Source organism: Amphimedon queenslandica, unplaced genomic scaffold, assembly GCF_000090795.2.
Source record: "Amphimedon queenslandica unplaced genomic scaffold, v1.1 AMPQUscaffold_13154, whole genome shotgun sequence".
In the NCBI taxonomy this organism is placed as follows: Eukaryota; Metazoa; Porifera; class Demospongiae; order Haplosclerida; family Niphatidae; genus Amphimedon; species Amphimedon queenslandica.
In genome coordinates this window covers 27,674-34,626 of record NW_003546610.1, presented here as the reverse complement: position 1 = coordinate 34,626, position 6,953 = coordinate 27,674, and the positions used below count along the sequence as shown (strand labels likewise).

General features: G+C 34.9%; 3 long non-coding RNA genes across 7 annotated transcripts; 2 read left to right on the top strand and 1 right to left on the bottom strand.

Annotated features, from left to right (window-relative positions):
- The first annotated feature begins 3,448 nt into the window (after window positions 1-3,448).
- Window positions 3,449-3,711, top strand: LOC109584888 (uncharacterized). The gene is made up of 2 exons (XR_002186222.1): window positions 3,449-3,591; window positions 3,652-3,711. It is a non-coding gene; the product is annotated as an uncharacterized LOC109584888 (long non-coding RNA).
- A 449-nt stretch (window positions 3,712-4,160) lies between these two features.
- LOC109584887 (uncharacterized) lies at window positions 4,161-5,089 on the bottom strand. 2 transcript variants are annotated; one of them, XR_002186221.1, is made up of 5 exons: window positions 5,067-5,089; window positions 4,912-5,022; window positions 4,747-4,863; window positions 4,399-4,689; window positions 4,161-4,337 (listed from the first exon to the last, which is right to left on the bottom strand). It is a non-coding gene; the product is annotated as an uncharacterized LOC109584887 (long non-coding RNA). The 2 variants fall into 2 exon arrangements; XR_002186220.1 differs by having other exon boundaries at window positions 4,399-4,863.
- A 1,390-nt stretch (window positions 5,090-6,479) lies between these two features.
- Window positions 6,480-6,947, top strand: LOC109584886 (uncharacterized). Of its 4 annotated transcripts, none has more exons than XR_002186216.1 (3): window positions 6,480-6,501; window positions 6,542-6,659; window positions 6,792-6,947. It is a non-coding gene; the product is annotated as an uncharacterized LOC109584886 (long non-coding RNA). The 4 variants fall into 4 exon arrangements; XR_002186219.1 differs by lacking the exon at window positions 6,480-6,501 and adding an exon at window positions 6,741-6,759 and having other exon boundaries at window positions 6,508-6,659; window positions 6,822-6,947; XR_002186218.1 differs by lacking the exon at window positions 6,480-6,501 and adding an exon at window positions 6,701-6,759 and having other exon boundaries at window positions 6,508-6,659; window positions 6,822-6,947.
- Window positions 6,948-6,953: the final 6 nt, after the last annotated feature.

Below are 6,953 nucleotides of genomic sequence, written 5' to 3'. Positions count from 1 at the left end.
GTTTGCAAGAATCGCATTATTAGATGTTTCTAATTCATTTTCTACTATTGGTATCAATGGTTGCATTAGGAAAATATGGGAGTACAAAATGTATGCATTGTGCAGCTCAATGTAGCTGTAGTATAGCAGAGAAGCTATATTTAAGTTACTTGTTTTGCACCCAGGAGTACTATATGACTCAATTTTGAAACCAAAAATATAATTAGTTCTAGTTTTTTGTTTCACCATTGTGTTGTACAGCACTTCAGTCGCAATGCAAGAAATCTAAACCAAAACCAAAAAATGAAGAGTACTGATCCATGCTTTGCTTTATTTGTAGATCAAAATATTATGGTATACTTGGTTAAATTTTACAATTGGAGCACTCAATGTTTGTTGTGCATCAACTGAATATTACTGCTGAAATCAGGGCCAAGTTAACTTTGATGCACAATTGCATACTGCAACATCTTTGTATGTATTAACATACATATGCCTAAGACTTACAGTAGTAATTAGCAAATTGGCAATTTAAGGTTAATATTAGTGTAATGTTATGTTCATGTAGCGTATCATTTTATTATATAAGTAATACATGTACTGCACAAACCGACATTAAATAACATACATTGCGTCTTTCATATATGCATGAAAGACTCTATATGAACTGTGGATCATACTAGTAAAAGTTTAGCTATTGAAGTGTTTAACATACACACATCTTTTAACTTGGCCCTGGTTGGTCTCTATATATTGCAATATATTTATACTATTTTTTATTGTAGGTCATTCTGTTTGGTTGATATCTTTAACCCCGTTTACCGTGAAGTATGCTTGGGTGCTCCTATATCTGTCTTCCCTCCTACAATTTCCTTAGATGTGTTGCCAGAAATACTAAAACCATCTTCTCAAATAAAACATAAGAAAGACCGTAATATAGCTGGCGAATATGTTAATATTTCTTGTGGGAGGTACATGTATGTATTTGATAAGCCTCTTTGTGCCAGTAGTGCTACATTAGGTCATTTTATTGATGCTAATGATAGTCAAGATGATCTTACATTAGCCCTAACTACAATGGTCATTCAAGTGCATTTTGTCCCAGCAAAAGAAGTATATCCAAAATCAGTGATAGATGTAGCAGCTGAAGACATTGATCAAGCACTGCTGACTGTTGATCCTAACAATTTTGCTAAGTCCATGAAGCAGTGCCGTACCACTGTGAAACAAACATTCGATAACATTCGAAGCCAACCTTTAAGGACTGTTGAAGTAAATAACAACCACCATTTAGCTGATTGGTTAGAAGTGCTTGTGTCTGACGACACAACTGTTCTATGTGAGCAACAACCCTGTCGAATAAACGTGACATACCATGAAAATTCCAAGCCCGATTTCTGCTTATTACGGCATAATTCACAATGTGGTGTAGTAGTACAAGGCATAGAGGAAGTGCAGCAGCAGATTGAAGCGTCAGAAAATCAGCATCAAGTGGAAGTGTCTGAGGGTGATACACTTTATGGTATTGCTGGGGAATCGAAGCAAGAAGTTTTTGCCAATGCACAACTGATGGGGAATATGATGGCTGTGGCAGGTAAGGTTGCTGAGTCAGCCATGAAGAGTGGTCAACATTTCAAACATATAGTGATTTTTGGTGTGGCTTGCAAATATGACAGCAACGTGGCTTCACTATGTAAAATGATTTTAAACTTCAAGGATAGCAGCTCCAACATAATGAAATATGTGGATGAACATGGTCAACCACAAGTCAGTAGTATTGATAGAATGATTTCATATGCTCTGCATCAATTAGTTAATCATTAGCTAATTATGGTAACAACTAGTTCTCACATGGTTTTTGTTTCTGTGTTTTGTTAAGTTAATTTAGTCAAATACACACTCTGTAAATGCAAGTTCATTTGATATTACACACACACATATACAAATAAAATAATACATTTTCTTTCAAACACTGAAGTGTAGTTTTAGAGCTACAGTGCTTCACCCCTATATACAATGTACATGTATTTGAATCCAGTCAGTACTACCTTGTATTGCTAGATGAGAATATGCTATGGCTTAGATTTGTTACTTTTTAAAAATTTTTTTACTTGGTCTATCTAAAAACTCTCTCATACAATTTAAAAGCCTCCAGGATTGTAGGGTTAGGATTTGGAGTTTTGTGTTTAGTTTTAGAGCTTAGGTCATTATATAACACCGCCCTCGTAGATCTAAGCCCACGGGGCCGTTGAATTATTAGTAACACAGTAGTGTCACTAAGTAGGATTCATCCCATTTCATCATGGCTACCTCAACTTTTGCAGCCTTGATAAGCCGGAATAATGAAATCCTATAAGTACCAGACTTTTTAGAGGACATTATCTTAAACATAGGACTCTAGTGGTACCACTAATGTTACTCTAAACGTTGCCTAGCCAAAAATTGACAAAATGGACTGAAATTTATCTGCATGCCCGTTGCCCACAAAATGACAGTGTCACTCGTTATTTTTGTGTCAATTAATTAAAGTTAGAATTGGTCCATGAGTGGCAATCCACACTCCACAGAATATGACATGTAAAATAGAAAATATAGAATACATGTATACCATATAACCCATCTGTAATTGTATGTAATTTGAGTGTGCCATTTGCTTTGGATCAAATTTAACTTGTAGTCTTGTACATGTGCAACCTAGGGGCTAGTTTTGTTCTAGTACAAAATTTATCTTGATTTTTTGATTCCACTTGCTTAGTGTCCTTGATACCTTGATCACAAGGTGATCACATTCGGAAATGTAACAGTCAAGTATATGGAAGTGATGTCCCCTTGTAGTAGTAGCTCTTAGCCTCTTAACTAAAATCTTATAGTGTATAATTTTTGTTATAGACCACTGGAAGTGAAAATTGATTGCGTACTAATGCATAGGAAGATTATTAGAAATTTTTATGGTTGTAAGGCGTGGTTTAGGATGAAATTAATTCTGGGCGCCATTTTGTAGTGATGGGCGATACCAATAAAATCTGATTCAGTTCGATTCCGAGTACTTTTTCTCTGAGTATCGATGGTATCGAGTACGATTCCGAGTACCTGACTCTACCTGAGGAGGTCAAAGTCCAGAGGTACTTTCAGCCAGTTACTGCTGCTACAATTGACCATGAGCACTAAAAACAGGCTTCATTGTTCACTTCCTCACTTTTTCACCATCTCAAAGACTCAAACAACAATCCAGAAAGACTGAGAAAGTTCAGAGAGCAGCTGGAGAAGCAATATTTATTATTCTTGGTGTTCATTTTTAACAATAAAAATATTTACATTTTAATTTTGTAATTAATTAGTAGTTTATTAACAATTATTGTAGTTAAGTGGGTGTGGTTGTACTCGGAATCGAAATTTTCGGTATTCAAAATGTTTCGATACCAGTTCGATACTGCCTACACAGCCAAGAAATTACATTATGATACTGGGCTGTAAAGTTAACATTAATGTAACTTTAATGATTACAGTCCTGATTCACTCATGATTTAACCCCGGTCTGATACGTTGCTGTATACAAAGAAGATACTTAATGTAATGCTACACTAATGAATCTTCATCAATATGATACAGAGTGTAAGTCCATCATTGATGTAACAGTGCTGTTTACACCAGTGTATCATTCATTTTCGAAAGATGGCTGCCAGTCACATGGAGAGAATCGGGATTGCTTTTTTACTTTTCTAAGGCCTAGAAGCTGGGTCCCGATAAAAGTAGGAGTGGGAGCAGGAGTGGGAGCAGGAGTTTGCCAGATAAAAGTAGGAGAAGTAGGAGTAGGAGTAGGAGTTTGCTAGATAAAAGTAGGAGGAGGAGTAGGAGTTTGCTAGATAAAAGTAGGAGGAAGAGTAGGAGTAGCTAGAAGTTTGCTAGATAAAAGTAGGAGTAGGAGGCTAGGAGCCTACCCTTTCAAAGCCCTCCATTGCAGTCTGACTTCTCGTTTCCTTCAATACGGCGGGGTACTATAGAAGTTTGCTAGACTTTTCAACGATCCAATTTTGAGATTTTACTGACTTATCAGGGGCGTAGACAACTTTTGAAAAGTGACTATCCAATTTTTAGATCAAGACTAATTTATTATGATGTCTTTGAATTCTTCCGAAAAAGTGGGTCTATAGATCTACTAGTGATTATTTCATTGCTGCCGCCAACCAGTCGAGATTTAATATCCTTTCTAAGCCTATAAATTAATGCATAAATTTACTAGTACATGAACAATTTAACATAAAAGAATAAAATTAGGATGGAATAGTATTATTAATGACAGCCTCTATTGCCACTTGATATGTAACATCAAATTTATTTATTATTAAAGAAGCAACTATCTATAAATGAAGAAATACAGTTGGTGGTAAATTTCATTATAACAAATTTTGAGTAGCTAACCTCTGACCAAATTATTGTTTTAGTGAATTTTCCCAACATATATACAGATTTTTTATTTACGTCACAATTTATAGTGTCTGGAAGAATATGCAAATGCAGAGAATGGATACCAAGAAGATTAGCAGCTACAGCACCAACATCCATTTTCAATTATTAATGATTATTAAAGTTAATAGTCATAGCGAGTCACAATGCGTCACTGCAGAATTTTTGCAGCAGCTAACAAGACTGGTATATACGAGGTTCCTGACCCTCTGTTTTCGCAAGGGTCAGGCCATGCCTGACTACATGCTAAAAGCAATTCATGCACATATAAGCATTCTTACTATTATATAGTATTCTCATTACCATGTCATCAAGCTCAATCCATGTATTGTTATCTATTGCTGAATTTACAAATTTATTCTGCTGATGATTCAAAAAACCACTAATGCACTCTCCACTGTATAACTGTCATAACTTCACCTATAGGAATCACATGCATTTTCATCAGTAATTAAAAGTAACTTTTACTTCAATGGACTTCACTGTGCTTCGAATACATTTACTCCTTACATATAGTGACCAATGTTGGGGTTTGTTGACTGGAAAAAATATAAAATCATTTTCCATTAGACTAATTCCCTGTATTTAGTAAGATACATAATAATTAATCATTCCTGTCTAACTTTTCCAAATCTAGATGCTGCAATTATTATTAAAAGTTTATTTCAAAATTTGTACAGAAAGTCTTTGAATATTGCAATAGTGTCAAAAAATTCCATTGCTTTACAAAATTTCAGCACTTTTAGAAAAAAACAGCAAATAAGTGTCGTATATTGGCATACCTATTGTGCGATTGTTCAAATTTGTACACCCAAAAGTGTACAAATTTGTACACTCTACATTAGAGTGAACAAATTTGTACACTTCAGAAGTGTGCAGATTTGTACTGTCAAATAATAGGTGTACAAATTTGTACACTTTATTTTATTAAATATTGGGTAACAGAGTGTACAAATTTGTATAAAATTATATTACATAATTTATGGCTATTTTTGAACACATGTAAGATTTGCTCACAAGTATAGCAATTCATGAATTGAAAGTGTCAAATTTTCACTAATTTTTGCCATTTTTTAGACAGCTTTAGATGATAAAAGTTAAGATATAAAAATAATGTGTTCATGATGATGATTTTTGGATAAAAATATTTTTTCAGAGTTACTGTTAGACCTAGAATTTAATTGTGACACTAATAAATGCACCAAAGATCTGAATTGTTTACGGAAGCAGTATGAAGTATAAATAGGACCCCTTTTGATTACCAAAATCTGACTCAATTACATTTCTAAGTCTAACTTCATCTGTCACCCCAAGTCCATTATATACCTTTTATTTTTCCATAGGACTATCAATGTAATATGTAGATCCTTTGTCATAGTGTAATCCGCCAGTTTATAAACATTAGAATAGACATGAATTGTATCTGGTACAGTACTGCTGATGCAATGTAGGTCTTTTGGTCCAAAAGAGTCTATTTGAAATGGAATAATCCAAGGAGTTTTGTTAAGAAACTGGGAACTCTGTACAGTGAGATTGCCAATGCATTCAAAAAAAAGTTCCATTCCTGATGACAACTCTTTTTACTTGATACAACAAAAACCACTATGGTGGATCACTATGAAACTCCTGTCCACAGTATCCACTTTGGTCACCCTTGTTTGGAAAGAGAGTTTTTACTGAATTGAGCACAGAATGGCTTTACAGAAGCAGGAACAAGGCTCAAAGATGATGGATACCTATCAGTTACACAGTTTCCAAACTCTACACAGATGTTGAAATGGTGCTGGCCTAGCCTCGAGAGCCTGGGGACGAAGCTAATCTGAGCTAATACTGACGGACGGGGCTCCTACTCCTACGTCTTCCTACTTTTATCTAGCAAACTCCTAGCTACTCCACTCTTCCTCCTACTTTTATCTAGCAAACTCCTACTCCTCCTCCTACTTTTATCTAGCAAACTCCTACTCCTACTCCTACTTCTCCTACTTTTATCTGGCAAACTCCTACTCCTACTCCTGCTCCCACTCCTACTTTTATCGGGACCCCTAGAAACTTACTAAGGTAAATAGTAAAGTTCCAGCTTATCCTGACAGTGTAATAGATCAGTAGATGTGAGAGCATAGGCTGCATAAAGATCAGTGTTGAAACCGTAGGACAGTGAATTTGTGGTTCCTTGTCAATTATCATTTGGCCAGTTCTACTGAGAGCAAGTCATTATAGTCAGTAAGCCAGTATTGTTGCTTGAATTAGTCATTATTAGCACCACTAATTTTTTGGATGGTGTCACTGTTGCCTCCTAGTTAATTTGATCAATTCAAGGTACATTATTTAATAGTATTATTATTTATTAGAATGTGACTGAAAACTATTTGTTACGTTAGAATCTTTCAATATCTTTATACTCAGCTATCTATGTTAATAATGAGGCCAATTAACAAGCTCCACCTACATTAATTTAAGGTAAAATTATGTTTAATTAATCATTCTTGATTACGTAGTTATTGATGTATACT